This window comes from Rattus norvegicus, chromosome 14 (genome assembly GCF_021556685.1).
Source record: "Rattus norvegicus strain SHRSP/BbbUtx chromosome 14, alternate assembly SHRSP_T2T, whole genome shotgun sequence".
Classification (NCBI taxonomy): Eukaryota; Metazoa; Chordata; class Mammalia; order Rodentia; family Muridae; genus Rattus; species Rattus norvegicus.
This window is the reverse complement of record NC_141547.1, coordinates 83,687,001-83,703,472: the sequence shown is the minus strand read 5'-3', so window position 1 is coordinate 83,703,472 and position 16,472 is coordinate 83,687,001. Positions and strand designations below refer to the sequence as shown.

General features: G+C 42.2%; 1 protein-coding gene and 2 pseudogenes across 8 annotated transcripts in view; 2 read left to right on the top strand and 1 right to left on the bottom strand.

The window, feature by feature from the left end:
* The window catches only part of Hormad2 (HORMA domain containing 2), an 83,029-nt gene that overhangs the window by 37,970 nt on the left and 28,587 nt on the right, over nucleotides 1–16,472 (top strand). The gene's annotated exons all lie outside the window — the stretch shown is intronic.
* Nucleotides 4,619–4,793, top strand: LOC120096841 (U2 spliceosomal RNA; annotated as a pseudogene).
* On the bottom strand, nucleotides 14,094–14,488 carry LOC103693146 (non-histone chromosomal protein HMG-17 pseudogene; annotated as a pseudogene).

Here is a 16,472-nt window from a genome sequence, read left to right as displayed (position 1 = left end):
CCAGCATGCTCAGCCTTTTCCTCAGTATATTAAGGTAGAAGGTTAAGCTGAGATTTTTGGTATTTTGCGACAAGGTCTTACTGTGTAGCCCAGGCTTGCCTGAAACTAACTCACTATGTAGCCTAGGCTGGACTGGAGATCCTTCTACCTGAGTTTTCAGCCATGCCTTATTTTTTTCCGTTTGCTTCTGGGGATTGATTGAACTCAGAATCTTATGTATGCGAAACATACACCTTATCACTAATGTCCCAACCCAGTTTTTTTAAGAAAGAGTTATCTATTTTTACTTTGTATATGTAGCTGTTTTGTCTGCGTGAACATTTGTGCAGCACATACATGTAATGCATGCAGAGACCATGTGCATCAGACCTCCTGGTACTGGGTTTACAGACAGTTGTGAGCTACAAGTGTTAGGAACCAAATCCAGGTCCACTGAAAGAGCAGCTTTTACCACAAAGCTGTCTCCTTCCAGTCCCCCGCGCCCATGTGTGTGTTTGTAATATCAGTGATTAGAAATAAAATTGAGATGTAGAGATCTAATTTTCAGGCAGTCTTTTTGGCTAGATAGAGAAAAGGGGCTACGAAACAAGGAGCGATGCTGATTCTAGGGTATTCAGCCGCCAACAGCAGAGAAGAGCAGGCATTGTATGTGAGTTGTTGGAATGATCTGGACTCTGGTCGTTTTCAGTAGATAGGAGGATGGATGTTTGAGGAAATCTCTTCTAGGACTTTAGTTATGGTAGAACACTTGCCTAGATGCGCAAAATCCTGAGTTTGATCTCTGAGCGCACACGCGTGTACACACACACACACACACACACACACACACACACACACACACACACACACAGTCTCTGTATGGTCTGTTTCTTTGGTGTAAACAGATAAGTGACCGTTTTGCTGCTGCAGCTCTCTGGACGTACCCTGGATCCAGTGGTTTGCTGCTGTTTTTCCTTCTGTGATAAGGAGACAAGGGACCGGCACATATTAGCAAGAGAGGAAAGAGACTCTCGGTCGGTTACAGGTCTGTGAAATTGTGGATTAGGGCTGTGAGAACCTGTGTCTCTTGTCCCTAAGAGGACACCCTATTTCTACTTCGTTTCCTCCTTGAGATTTTCTCTCTCTGTAATCCTAAGGGAGTCGGGAAGAGAAGAGGCTTGTCCTCCAGAATCGCTTCAGGACTGATTTGGGGCTGTTTGCCTTATCTATTAGAGGAATGGAATGCCTTTTTCCAGCGTGACGTAGTATTTCCATCAGGCATCTAATATAGATTCAAAACTGCAGGCAACATATCAGCTTGACTTGGAATTGACAGAGTCTAGAAAATGTAGACAACAGTTTATCAAATACATGGACCAATAGTGACTAATAGCTCCCAACATGGTAGAAGCCAGCATTGGTATAATCCTTTCATAGATCTTCTGGTTCTCTTTGTGCAGCCCATATAGGATACCGCAAGACTTTGTTTTTATTTTGTCCCCCACCACACCCCCAGGCTGAGGACGGAACCCAGGGCCTTGCACTTCCTAGGCAAGTGCTCTACCACTGAGCTAAATTCCCACCCCCAAGAGTTTGTTTCTATACTCTAAAAGAACATGTAGGGTTTTTTCTAGATTAACAGTATATTATAGAGTATGACAAGTGTGGTTTGTTTTCAAGCAAAAGAAAAAATGGTTAAGAAGCATCTTAACCTCTGTACAGCATCTGGAAAGGGTTTAATTTTCGGCAAATGTTTGTGATGGCTCATAGTCTCAAGAAGGCAATAGGTGATAGCTTAACTCAGGGTCCTGAGTTTCCTGGACTAGTGTGTCTAAAGCCTGTTTAAGTAGTGGTTGACATTTTTCACTCTTCCTAAGGACTGGGAACACCAGGCAGAATGTAGTTTATAGTTTATCCCAAGGGTTGTAGGAAGGTTACATTTTCAACAAAAGAAGGCCCCTTATCACCTAGCAAGGACATCCTAAGTAAGATGCATTTAGGGGTTGGGGATTTAGCTCAGTGGTAGAGCGCTTACCTAGCAAGCATAAGGCCCTGGGTTTGGTCCCCAGCTCCGAAAAAAAAAAAAAAGGTAAAAAAAAAAAAAAAAGATGCATTTAGAAGAGGCATTGGATACCTCTACAGCCTTTTTATTCTAGTAGGGAAGACATATCCATCCTATAAAAACACTTGTAATCAAAATTAATAATAATAAAAATACCCGTGAACACTGATTCATGTTTCTATCCAGCTTTAGGAGGCGTTTGAGTAAAGTCTAATAGCCAACTTCCCCTTACAAGGTACCCAGGTATGAGAGAGGCTTTACAAATTGTGGAGGCACAACGCTTATTTTGTATGCAAATCTGATAGCTGTAAACACCTCTTAAACAGTTTTATAAGGGCTTTTTATAAGAAAGTAGCTTTTTCTTAGGTCCTTAGGGACATGCCTTCTCTGGTGAGTGGCTTTATTCAGGTGTTTAATAATCTTCTGTTGACCAGCCTCTGCAGTCAGTCTTTGGTCTATCTGTGAAATAGCTTGTCTGATTGATACAGAATCCCCACTTACTCCATTTTTGTACACCTGATCAAGGTCTCTTGGCGTTCTGATTAGGTGAAGAAAATCTGGGACTAAGATTATTAGTTTATGCGGTTGTGTGGGATCCTCTGTGAGAACTTGGGTTTTGGCTGCATGCTTTGCAGTCTTATCTGACGTATTATTACTTTGGCTTGCTAAGAATCCAGCCTCCTTGTAGTAAGTTTTTTTTTTTTTTTTTGGTTCTTTTTTTCGGAGCTGGGGATCGAACCCAGGGCCTTGCGCTTCCTAGGCAAGCGCTCTACCACTGAGCTAAATCCCCAACCCCGTAGTAAGTTATTTGACTTGTGTAGAGGACTGTACTGATGGATAACTTCCAACCAGTAGCATTCTCTTCCAGACACTATGAACATACAGTAGTCAGAATCCTTACATCAAGTCTATGTGGCTGCTTAAGATCTTTCCTGGGGCTGGAGAGATGGCTCAGCGGTTAAGAGCACTGACTGCCCTTCCAGAGGACCTGAGTTCAATTCCCAGCAATCACATGGTGGTTCACAACCATCTGTAATGGGATCTGATGCCCTCTTCTGGTGTGTCTGACAACCACAGTCTACTCATATAAATAAAATAAATTAAAAAAAAAAGATCTTTCCTTGGCCTGACTGTAGGGCCTGAGTAAGGGCAATGGAATCCTGCTTTGGGGACCAGGGGATAGGAGGAAGGACATTTGCTTCTATGGTATCATGGTCGGCAGTTATAGCATCAGCCCACCCCTTTAATGGCTTTTGTAAAACTACTCTCATCTGTAAACGGCCAGCCTTGGAACTATCCAGAAGCATATTTTTAAGTATGATTGACTGGAAAAGGTTTAGTGATCTCTATATATTGACAATCTAGAGGAGACAAAGTTGGGAGCAGGGGAGTTGAATTTCAAGCCTTAGCTCACATACAGGGCTTGATATGTTCTCAGTTTTCTGGTAAGCTGGTGATGCCCCTTGATGTCTGAAACTCTCTGAACTTGGTTAAGTTTCTAGCTTCATATGTTATCCCAAAGTTAATCTGTAAGCCTTTTAAACTAGCGGAGTTTAACACTTTAAATTAGTGTAAATAGCTCCTGCTTTTAAATAGCTTGGCGATCACTGGTCCACTAAGTCTAACTGTCTATAGAGATCATCGGTCTTGGGATGTGTCAGTTTATAAGCTAAAATTCCTAAAGTCAAACCTGCCATTCCATATAGAAAAAGCATGAAAGTCTCTAGGAACTGGAAGACCTAAAAATGGAGGTGTGTAACTTAGTGTGGTCTTCAGTTGGTCGAATGCCATTTGATGCTCTTAGTCCAGCAGAGAGGCTGTGTCTATCCCCTTTAATGCTTCTCACTGGTTTGATATCATTTAGGACCATATTCAGCAAAAAACTTTCATGCCTAGAAACCCTCAAAGATGTCTCATGGACTTGGGGTTAGACAACAAAATGATAGCCTGCTTTCTACTGGGGGCCAGTGTGCAGGCTTCTAGGGTAAGAATCCTACATGTTGGCCTTTTTGAAAGGGATCAGTAAGGAAATTAAAGGTATAGTGTCTTATACCTATAACATCAGCACTTGGGAGGCAGAGGAAGAAACAGATTTGAGACCAGGCTCATCTGTGGAGCAAGTTCCAGGCCAGCCAGTCACACTACAGAGTGACTCTGTCTCTGTTTACCCGCCCCCCCCCACCCGCCCCCCACACAATCTCCTTACACACAGCCACACATATATGAGGAAGGAGAAGAAGAACAGAGAAGGAAAAAGTAGCTATGATATAGTAGACTGATCTATCGTAGTGGTAATATCAATATTAGTAACTCATTATCACTGTATTTAAACAGGATTCCATTGTAAAATTGTGAGCTAAAGCATTACCACATAAGTACACTGTCCCTAAATCCCAAAGGCAATACTATCCAGGCATACTGGATAGCTTCTTGAGTTTTGGAGTTCTTCCATTTAAAGATAAGTCATCTGTATGGGTAAAATGGTATGTAAAGTAAGATGTCTTTAAAATTAAAACAGTAAAATATTTAGCTGGTTTTGAATAAAGTGTAGAATTTCTGGACTATAAAAACAGATGGATCGCTTCTCGGCCTTTTGGCTAAGATCAAGTGTAGTCTCTGTTCTTATCAGTTTAATATCTGAGGACAATATATTAAATGGATTTTTGGTACTAGGAGTTGGAATAGGAGCTTGCTCCATCCACTCCACGCATCGACCTGGTATTGCAGTATCTCCAGGAACGGTGCACCCCTTCTGGGGAGCAATGTTTGTTAAATAATAGGCTTATAAAGACAAGAGCTAAAAAAAAAAAGAAAGAAAGAAACAGATGGAGACAACAACTTCACTTGTATTGAGATCCTGTGATGGGGCTATTTTCCAGAGGCTTTTCTGTGGGACCACTGAGTGTTACGTTGGAGAATGGTGTGCTTGAATAAGCTACTGCCCAAGAATTTTCTCAGTAGGGTCTGTATTTGGATTTAAATGGAATTATCTTTTCTTTTCTTTTCTTTTTTTTTTTTTTTTTGGTTCTTTTTTTCGGAGCTGGGGACCGAACCCAGGGCCTTGCGCTTCCTAGGTAAGCGCTCTACCACTGAGCTAAATCCCCAGCCCCGGATTTCTAAGAGTATCGGACCCAAAGATTTAATTTGATCTGACCTGTGGGACAGTTAATAGTGTGCCCTGGGTTGTGCTATCCCAGAGCATGAGTTTTACTAAATCAAGTCCTCCTTAAAAGTTTTTAACAGGGGGCTGGGGATTTAGCTCAGTGGTAGAGCGCTTACCTAGGAAGCGCAAGACCCTGGGTTCGGTCCCCAGCTCCGAAAAAAAGAACCAAAAAAAAAAAAGTTTTTAACAGGAGAATCTTTTCCTGTTTACAATTTACAGTTTACGAAGGAGTAGTAAATGAATTCCCTGTTCTGGAGGAACCTCCAAGTTTGGCTTCCAGTTAATGAACTGCCTCTTCCTTCTTTAGTCAATAGATCCCTTACTAATGGGGAGGGGGTGTTCAAGACATAAAGTACATAAAAAATTGGCTTAGAATCTAGGCAGGATGGCGCACACTGGCATCCCAGTTGTGAAGTTTAATCAAGAGGATCGAGAGTTCAAGGCCCGTCTTAGTTATATAATGTGGTTGTGGTGGTCGGTTGTTATCTGGATACCAATTTCACAAGCAAGACAAAAAGTAACTCACTTAGGCTTATAATCTAGTGTTACAGAACACTTTGGTTTGATAAACAGCCCAGTGGGTCAAGTCAGAACAGAATCAACAGATCCATTAATCAGAAAAGAGTCAAGTGATTCAGCCTACCACATGGAGAATGACACAATAAATAATTTTTTAAAAAGAAAAATAGCAGAGTATAGTAATGCAGGGCTTTTAATTCCAGCCCTTGGAGGTCAGAGGCCAGTGGATCTCTGAGTTCCAGGTCAGCCTGGTCTGCAGAGTGGGTCCAACATAGCTAGGGCTGCACAGAAACCCTGTCTGCAAATCAGAAAAAAATAATAGAGCTGGGTTTTCATCCCTTTGCTGTATAATCTCCTAGAGCCTGTAATAGGTCGGTTTCATCGTATACTTCTTTATACCGTTGGCAAGACAGGTAAGGAAATTCCATTTGTACCTGTGGGCATCACAAGTGTAGTCCTGTTTAGGGTGGGATGTTGTTGAAGTTACTATTCTATTGCAGTGAAGAAACACCATGGCCAAGGTGGTTTATAAAAGAAAACATTAACTGTCCAGCTTACAGTTTCAGAGGGTTATCCTATTTCCATTATGTCCAAAACATGGTGCTGGAGCAGTAGCTAAGAGCTTACATATTATCTGCAAGCACATAGGAGAAAGAAACTTTCATGTTCTTTTCATGTCCTAACTCAGGCTCTGGCCTGAGTTTTTGAAACCTCAAAGCCCACCTCCAGTGATACTTCTCTCTCAACAAGACCACACCTATAAAAGACCTTCCTGATCCTTCCCAAACAGTTCCACTAACTGGAGACCTAGCATTCAAATGTATGAGCCTATGGAGGCCATTCTCATTCAAACCACAACAGTCTGGAAGGTGGATCCTACAGTATATACTCTGTGACCTAAATGAGTAAAAACAAATTTATCTTCAGCCTCAGTTCTAGTCTTTATAGATATTATAGAGCAACAAACCAAAACTATCATACACTTGGTAGGTGAGGGATAGGAGAAACTTTGACTTTTATGAGTTCATCCTGAAATTTATTGGAATCCTCTAAAAACTTGACAATTTGTTCTTTTCATGTCCTAACTCTGAAATGAGGAAGAAGACATACTCTAATGAAAGCCACCTCACCTCTCTATTTGGATGTGGCTCTAAATGATTAAATTTCAATAGTTGATCCCAGTTTTGTGCAAGAGCCCCACAGAAGTAAGGACTTGAGTATAGCAAGGCAGAAAGGAGTGGGGCCACTGGAAGTGGTGTAGCAGCAGAAGAAAAGCACTAAGGGGACAGGATGTCAGGAGACCCTGAATCCAACCCATGGAGGCAGGGCATAGAGGGGGGCATATAGAATATAATATCTATTCTTCTGAACAAGGATTGTTTTTAAGTGATAGTTGTAAAACTATGTAGATGCTATAGTATTTTTTTACTTTTGGATCTTGGATAACCAAATATAGATCTGGATGTATAGACTTCCCATTTTCTTGCTCTCGCAGCTACAGCTTAGATATAACGTGGCGTTAGAATCGAGAAGGTTATTGAGAGCCACCTTTTCTGACGAAGCATATTGAGCCAAGCGTGATGGCATCACATGCAATCACACTTCATCTCAACATTTGGGAGACAGGGACAGAGGAGCTCTGTGAGTCTGGGGCCAGCCTGCTTTGTATATTGAATTTCAGGTCAGCCAGGGCTACATAGTGAGACCCTATCTCAAAAGCAAAGCAAAACATCCATACTGAGACCATGTAGTTCGTGTGTGTGTGTGTGTGTGTGTGTGTGTGTGTGTGTGTGTGTGTGTTCACATATGCATGGGTATCTTAGATATTATGAAACACCATGACTAAAAGCAACCTTGGTGGAAAGGGTTTATTTCACTTTATATCATGGTTCATCATCAAAGGCAGTTGGGAAAGAACTCAAATAGGGCAGGAACATGGAGACAGGAGGCCATGGAGGAGTACTTCTTACGGGCTTGCTCCTCATGGCTTGTTCAGCCTGCTTTCTTATAGAACTCAGGACCACCAACTCACTCATGACACCACCCACGGTGGGCTGGGCCCTCCCACATCAATCACTAATTAAGAAAATGTCCTACAAGCTTGACTGCAGCCTGGTCTTAGGAAGACATTGGAGTTCTCTCCTCTTGGATGGCTCAAGTGTGTATTGAGCTGTCTTAAAATCTAGCCAGCAGAATGAATACTTGTGTATGTTGGTGTGTGTGTCCAGAGTTGATGTGTGTCTCCACAGTTGTAATCAGTTTTATTGACTGAGGCAGGATTTTTCAGTTGCACTCAAAGATTGCCAATCAGCTAGTCAGCTAGCTAGCTGGCTCGGGGATTCCCTGTCTGCCTCCCAGGACTGGGATTTCAGATGGGCCACCATGCCTGCCTAACTTTTACATGGGTTTAAGGGATCTGAACTTCAGTCCTCATGTTTGTGCAGAAAGCAGTTTACTTACTGAGCCATCTCCCCAGTCCACAGATAATTTTGGTTCTGAGCCTAGCCTTTAGCACCTCTCCTGAGCCCTCTCTCCAGCTCCACAGATACTAATTTTCATTCTAGTTCTAATCAAATCCCATACCACAATCTAATTTACATACAAGATTAGAATAGCAGACAGTGTTTGAGGTAGTCGGTGGCTTCCTGGAGAGAGCATGCAAGTCATGCAAGTGTAGCTGAGTTGGAAAGGGTGATCTAGTTCTGACCTCTCAGGTGGTCTCATTCGGACCATCAGAGGGGATCAAAGGATTCTCTTCCCCAAAAGAAAGTACAGCGGGTAGGAATGCAGACACATTTGTCAGATGGGTTCCAAAACATGTGGGAGCAGTGCAGAAAGAAGGCACGGAGAGGAGGAGAAAAGGGAAAAGAAACCACACTAAATAAACAACAACCCGTGACAGAAGACTTGAACCTGTCAGATGACATAGTAACTATTTTTAGCTGTTGATTTTCAACCTCAGATGGTTTAATGGGACCAATGTCTTAAATGAGAAAAAGATGAGAGAAACTTAAACCCTGGAGTTCTGACATAGTTAGAGTCTAGAGACTGCCCAGTTCTCACATCCAAGTGCAGGAAAGGGTAAAGAAGAGGGGACTTCTGCCTGCAGGGTGGGAGAACTGGCATCCAGAGACGGGTTCCTGGTTGTGGTACTGGGGAAGTGAAAACCCAGGCAGCTCCTCAGCTGGAGATCACGTTTCGGGTTCCAAGTTGAGCATCTCTTGCATTTTTTGTACTTCCCCTTGAGTTACTAGGATCATACTGGACACAAGGGAACTTTGATCCAGCAACTACAGAAATGACTGAGATACAGAGGATAAACTACCAGGAAAAGGTCTTTAAAAAAAGAAGGGGGCGAGGGACTAGGCGACAGCATTGATTGTATGAGATTTAGGTTGTCTGCTGCCAAAGGAAAAAAGTACTTTGTGGGGTTGTCTCAGGTGTGGTCATTTTGGGTCGTCATGAAGGTGGCGTTAAAGAATCTCATCTTTGTGCTTTCCGGACATTTTCATGTGTAGGAGACAGCTCAGGGACAGTGTGTCACAGAAGATACCCTTACCCTGCACCTGGTTCTGTTTGCCTTTTAGTTTGTTGTCTCTCTTAGGTAAAAGATAAAACGACAGGCACATTTCGGCAGGCCACACATTTATACATTAAAGGCGTGAGATTTCTGTTGCACGCGCAGCCCTGACTTTTCCCATGAGCCATGTGTTAGTTGTGTGAGCTTTGCAGTTTTCATTTTAATTTGCCTCCCAGTATTTTCTGCTTTCTCTCTGATATATTTAAATATTTAAGAGTATGTTGATTGCAGATTTGGGCAACACAAACGGTCTTTGATGGGGAGGAAAAAAGCACAGTTGGGTGGAAAGGGAAGCAGGGTTAGGCAGATATGAGGAGTCTGAGGAAGGTGAATCACACTTACTGTATGCAACCCTCAAAGAACTGAGTTTTTAAAAAAGGAGTATGTTGATTTTGTCTGTTTGTTTGTTTGTTTGTTTGCAGTACCGGGAATTTAACCCAGAGACTTCTGCACACACACACACACACACACACACAAACACTGTGTGTGTGTGTGTGTGTGTGTGTGTGTGTGTGTGTGTGTGTGTGTGTGTGAATCAATCGGTGTCCGTTTCAACCACAAAGTAGTTTAATTCCAGTGTGATATTTCTGTGTTGCCCTTATACAGATCCAGATTCTTCCTCTTTTCATATTACTGCTTTATATATATTCTGGTTAATGGTAAAAGTAAACCATTGTCCCTGCTTTACTCTGTAGCCATGCCTGTTCCCTAGCTAAGTGCAACTTTTTTCCTAGTGCCTTTTTTCTTTAATGTCTCTTTCTCTCTGTGTGTGTATACAGGTACTGAGTGTGTGTGTGTGTGTGTGTGTGTGTGTGTGTGTGTGTGTGTGTGTGTGTGAGTGACGTGTGTGTGCCATGGCACTTTTGTGGAGGTTAAGGACAATATTAATATTGGATGTCAGTCCCCCTTCTGCTTTGTTTGGGGTGAGGTCTCTTGTCATTGATGCTATGTACCCCCGGCCAGTGGTTCACGAATTTCTGGGAATTCTCCTCCCTAACACTGCAGGAGCTCTGGGCTCACATGTATGGGCTCCCATATAGTTTTGTTAGGGAGGACAAGCATTTTGCCTGCTGAACCATCTTCCCAACTGCCAGTGCCTCTCTTCTCCATTAATTAACTTTAATGAGCATGCAAGGTATTGGCTTCACGGTGACGTTTGTGAGTGCGTTTCACTGTGTGCTGCTCATCTTCACTCTTGGCCTCCCCCTTCCCACCCCTCCCTCCAAAGCCCTCTTCTGCTTTCCTGTCATGTGGGAGACAGCAGTGACATTAGCCTTTCTGAGCTCAGCTTATCTTACATGAGGACTGTCTTCTCTAACCGGCACAGCTCTCCTGTGCAGTATAAACACATTTATTTGTATTTTAAATAAAACTATATATTACTGCATATTTTATATAATTTATTTTAATTCATTTAATAGAAGAAAGAAAAATATGCATTTATACTGCTTTTGAAATTTGAATTCAAGAACAGATTTAGCAATATTCTTTGTTTTCTTTGGATTGTTAAAATAACTGGGGCTCCTGCTTTTAGCTTAAGGTTTTTGTTTGTTTGCTTGCTTGTTTCAGTATTGCTGAAGATGGGCATCCACTCTGATGAAACTCTTGTTAGGTGGTCTCACTGTTGTATGACTATTACAGAATGTACTTCAAACCCAGGTGAGGTAGCGACAACAGACCTGACAGCATGGAATGACTTATTATAACCAGCTACACCCGGAGATGACCGCACTGAAGCCGAAGCAGTTACGGCATGGTGCTGGCTGTCTCTGTATCTGAACATGAGGTGCAGTGAGAAATGGTGTGGTGCATTTTAGAATGGTGGGTTTCCATTCCACAAAGGAGCGTGCCAGGCTGCAGGCTGCCCTTCATGTGTCAGTGCCTGAGCTGTGAGTGACCACCGTCACCCTTCTGCAGACTGCTGACTGACATGCTACACTCAGACTACTCTAGATTTAGTAAAAAGATTTTTTCCTCTTTGGATGATCAATTAGTTTACTTTAACATTTTAGTTTTATAAACTTTAAAAACCTTTTAACTTATTTATAACAACATTCAGCTTATATGCATTCATGTAGTGTACATAGTGTTTTTCCTATATACTCTTGAAATTTCTATTAAAATTTATTATTATTTTATTTTTAAAACTTGTTTATAAAAAACAAAAACTCACTGGATGGCTCACGTCTGGGAGAGGCAGGCATATCTCTGTGAGTTCAAGGCCAGTCTGGTCTACAAAGTGAGCTCTAGGATTGCCAGGTCCACACAGAGAAACCCAGTCTCAAAAAACCATCAAAACAAAATGCAGCAAACCCACAAACTTATACACGAGCCTAGGGACTGCACAAAATCAGGGTAGTTAGTGTCACTGTTTCCTCGGCCCACATCTGCCCATTATCCACGTCGCCCTGCACTTTCTTCCCTGGGGCTGCAGGGTCAGCAGTTCTCTTGGAGTGTCAACTCCTGTGACAGCCCTGTCCTTTTGGATCCTTCCTTCCTAAAGGACCGCGTCCATAAGTCATTTTTCAGCCTGTTGCTTCTTGTCTTTCTTTATTTTCCTGTAGATATTTCCACAGATCTTCCTCATTACTGATGAAAACCTTTCGATTTGTCCTCTAGGCTTTTAAGTTCTTGTTCTGTTTTGTTTCATTTTGCTCCTAAACCTTTTAAGGAACTTTTTATGCCTGCAAAAACATCTGCTAACTGTTTGTCGTTCATTGTCTGGTGCTTCTTTTGCATCTGCATATTTCTCCTAATCCCTGCCTCTACCGGGTATGCTATAGCACTTCTGTAATCTGGTGGATCTCCCAAATATTTGCCACTCGTCTTCCAATCTGCTTTCTTTTTTAATATCCTACTTCGTGTTGGTCTACTACAGGCTTGCTCTTCCCTTTCTTTGTCAGCTCAGCTCATCGCTGGACTTTCCAGGGAATTTCTCACGTCCGTCATCTCCAGAACTAGCATTTGGCTAGGGGTGTTTATCTTTTTACTGATGTCATCTATTTAATGGAAGGTCATTGTATTTTACTTACTTATATAACCCCTTTCCTTTAGTTCTTTGAGAACATCTACAATGGGTCTTGAAGTCCTGTGTTTTATTTGACATCTGCTCACTTTGGCACAGTTTCCAAGTCAGGCCATGGTTTCTTTGCATGCCTCACAGCTTTCTGTTAGAAATTTGACCTTTACATAAAGTAATAACTCTAGTTTTAGTCTCTTCCCTACTCATTAGTGCTGATTATTACTGTTTATTTGTTTACCGACTGGCTAGATCATTGTAGTCAAATGGACTGTTCATCTGCAGCACTTTCTCTGGGGGAATACTGGGTTGTTCTGTTATTGTCAGCGGTGGTATTGGTCTTGTGTTCAGACATAGACTCACTATGTTCCATTGGTTGGCCTGGAGCTTTCTATGAAAGCCACCTGTCTCTCTCTCCCCTAAACTCTAGGATTAAAGGTGTACTGGAATGAAAGTAGTTTAGCCAGGCTTTCCTCTGTCTCGTTGCAAGAGACCACACTCAGAATTTACATTTACTCAGCTAACTGCTAGTGGTTGAATTACTGTTTAACAGTGCCCCTGCCCCACAATCACAAGTTAGTAGTCTAGTTCAGTCATGGTTGGACTCATTGGAAGGGATGCTTCTGGGTTTTATGTTTCAAAATTGCTCTGACCCCAGAAACGTGACCTGTTTCCTGATTTGTTTCCCCATAAAAGAATCATTTTACAGTGTCTTCTACCTGAGTCTCCAGTAAGCCGACCAGTCTCTTTTTAGCTGTTACCTAATTTCCTTGAAATGGTCTCTGCTTCACAGTCCTGGGGCTAGAGGTGAGGACAGTACCAGCTTCCCTGAATAGCAGTGATGCTTCCTCGGCTAGATCAGTTAGTGTTTCCCATAACTGTGGCCCAGTTGCTAAGGAAGACGACTTAAGGGAGCTGAGGTTTATTTGGCTTGAAGTGTCCAAGGATGTCGTCTGTGGTGGTGTGGGATATTCTGCAGTTCCTCACATTTGATGGACCAAGAAGCAGAAAGAAAGAAAGAAAGAAAGAAAGAAAGAAAGAAAGAAAGAAAGAAAGAAAGAAAGAAAGGAAGGAAGGAAGGAAGGAAGGAAGGAAGGAAGGAAGGAAGGAAGAAAGGAAGAAAGGAAGAAAGGAAGAAAAGAAAGGAAGAAAGACTAAGAGGAGGGCCAGGCTATAACTCTTACTCTGCCAGCCAGACCCCAAAACCTCCCAAAACAAGACCACCAGCTGTTCAAACACAGGATCCTGTGAGGGCATTTCACCCTCAGTGCTAGGGAGCAGTGCTAGGTAGGGGGCACAGTAGACTCAGATCTTCCTGACTTGCCTCTCATATCCTGGAGACTGTTGCTGCCTCCCAAGTGCGAGCCAAAGAGGGGCTGCAGGATTACAGTGATGCTATGCACAGAGCTCATCCGGGCCAGATGGGTGAAAGGAGAGAGGTGCTGCTACATGGGAAGAGGATATAAAAATGAATTGAGAGTTTTCCCAGACCACAAGGCCTTTTGTGATGTCTCTCCTGGAAGCCAACAGGAGCCTTTCAAAATTATCAAGGAAAGCAGTTTTCTGTCCTCAATACAGCTTGAGTGATATTTTTGTTAGTGACACATCAGTGAAGTGTTCTGTGTGCTAACAATATAGTTATTAACAATATAGTTAATATAGTTTTAGAAAAAAGTAAAATGAAATTCTGCGTTTTTATAAAACTTGATAAAGATAGTATTTCAAACTGTACAGTCACCAGAAGTACACGGCCATCAAAAATGCACACACATCACTTGGCATCTCCAGTGCCTTCTGCTCTCTGTGCCTGCTCTGTTTTGGAGTCTCCATTTTCTGCAGGATTATTCGCAGCTTACCTTCGTCTGCTTTCCCCTTCCTCCCCTTGGGAACCTTCTCTCCCTTCTCTGCAGGGGCCGTTTTAGACCTGGGCTCTAGCTTTGGAGAAGCAGGTTTAACAGACAAACCTTGCAGATCTTCTCTGAGGCTCGTCCTTCACCCTGGCTTTGTCTCCTTTAGTGTCCCCTCCAGCCTTTCTTTTGGGCGTAGTGGCATCAGGGGAGGTCAGCACTGAACACCGGTATACACCGGTCCATCTGGGGATCATCCTTGCTGCTTCTTCCGAGACTTTAATTTCTTACAGTTTTCACAGTTCTGCTGGAGAGCCGTTCCACAGTGCTCCTTCCATGGAGACATGAGAAGTTGATCTCTGACACAATGTTTTGCAGAAAGATCTGTAAAGACAGAAACTGATTAGAAAGCTTTGTCTGAGGCTCAAGTACAAAGAGGCTAATTTGGGTTGTTAATGTGTATACGTTTATCAGAATTCACAAATGATTTTTATTTTATGTAGATTAGGCCTCAATAAGACAAGTGAAAAGAAAGCTATTATAAGTATAGTCACAGATTTAAAGAAAACCATAAGTATAATGAGGAAGGGAAATATAGAAAGTGTTTGTTTATTTGTTTGGTTGGTTTTTCAAGATAAGGTTTCTCTGTGTAGGCCTGGCTGCCCTGGAGCTTGCTCTGTAGATCAGGCTGGCCTAGAACTCAAAGATTTACCTGTCTCTGCCTTCCGACTTCTGGGGTTAAACTGCCTGGCTGTTTGTCTTGTTTTCTTAAGGCGAGAATCACAAAATGAACTACAGATCTGAAACACACCATATATATGACTTTAACATTTTACTGGCTAGGTTCAACAGATCAGAGGCCGTTAGCGGCTCAGTGACTTTGTATTGTACAGCGAGAGTAACATCGTTGAGGCACACTGAGGAAAACCAAACCAAAGGCCAAAATAACAGTCTCAGGTGTGTGGGACAGCAGCTTCTCAAACACGGGCTGAGGATACGACGCAGCCATCTTACTCCTGGCGTTTAAGCAAGAGAAACAAGGACATACAGCCACACACAGGCTTGTGTGTGTGCATTCATTCCAGCCTCACTCATAAGAACTCCAAACTGGAAACAGAAACAACACCGTTGTCATGACTGCATCAAGGAAAAAGCAAATTTGTGATGTCTTTGGAAAATTATTTACAATTTGCATAAAAAGAAACAACTGATACAGGCAAATAGAGGTATGAATTTTATAAGTCAGGATAAAGTCAAACAAAAAAAACATATCTGTAAAATTTAAAAGAAGTAAACTATGGCTGGTCCAGTTGTATACCGTTTAATCCCAGCCCTTGGAAGGCAGAAGCAGGCAGTTCTCTGTGAGTTCAAGAACAGCCTGGTCTACATAAGTTCTAGGATAGCCAGGGCTAGCTACATAGTGAGACATGGGAACTCTTTTTAGCATAATGAATGAGCTGTATCTTCATTGTAGCAGTAATTATCAGTTATCGAAACAGAAAGATATATACTTCAAATAGTTTCATTTCATTGTGTTTTTCCTCATGGGCATTGAATTTCAGACAGAGTCTCCCTGTGTAGCTCTGACTGGTCTGGAAGTCTCTGTGTACACTAAGTTGGCCTTGAACTTACAGAGATCCATCTGTCTACAGTTGAGTGTAAAAGTGGTGATGCATTTTATTTTTATTTTAAAATACTGATTTATTGTTATGTGTATGTGTGTGTGTTGAGTATATGGGCACATATATGTGTGTGGTACCTTCAGAGGCAAGAAAAAGGCTATCTGACCCTCAGAAACCAGAGTAACAGGCAGTTGTAGGCCAACTGATATGGATGCTGGGAACTAATCATAGGAGGTTCTGGTGCACAGTGCTGCTCAAATTACCCCTTGGCTAATCAGAACCATCAGTTTCGTCTTTGATCAGCCTGTAGGGTTCTGCCTGGAGCTGCTCTCACACCACAGCCATCCTTTTCCAGCTTCCTGGGCACTCTTTGCCAGTATTGGGTATCGCAAGTACATTTTCGAGATCTTACCTGTCTTACAAACACCATTTTACCCCTATGTATGATTGAGGGTTCTGTTGAAAATAAAAGTCTAGCATGATAATTATTTGTCTTGGTAAATTTTGGGGACATTGTTCTTCTTTCTTCTAGCTTTCAATGTTGCTGCTTTTTGAGAAGTTTCAGGCCTTTCTGATTCGAAGTCTTTGTTCATTATCTAATTATTCCTGTCTGGAAGCTTTGTTCCTCAAGCTTTTACATTTTTATAGCAACTTCCCTTGATGTAAGTCTATTTTTATACA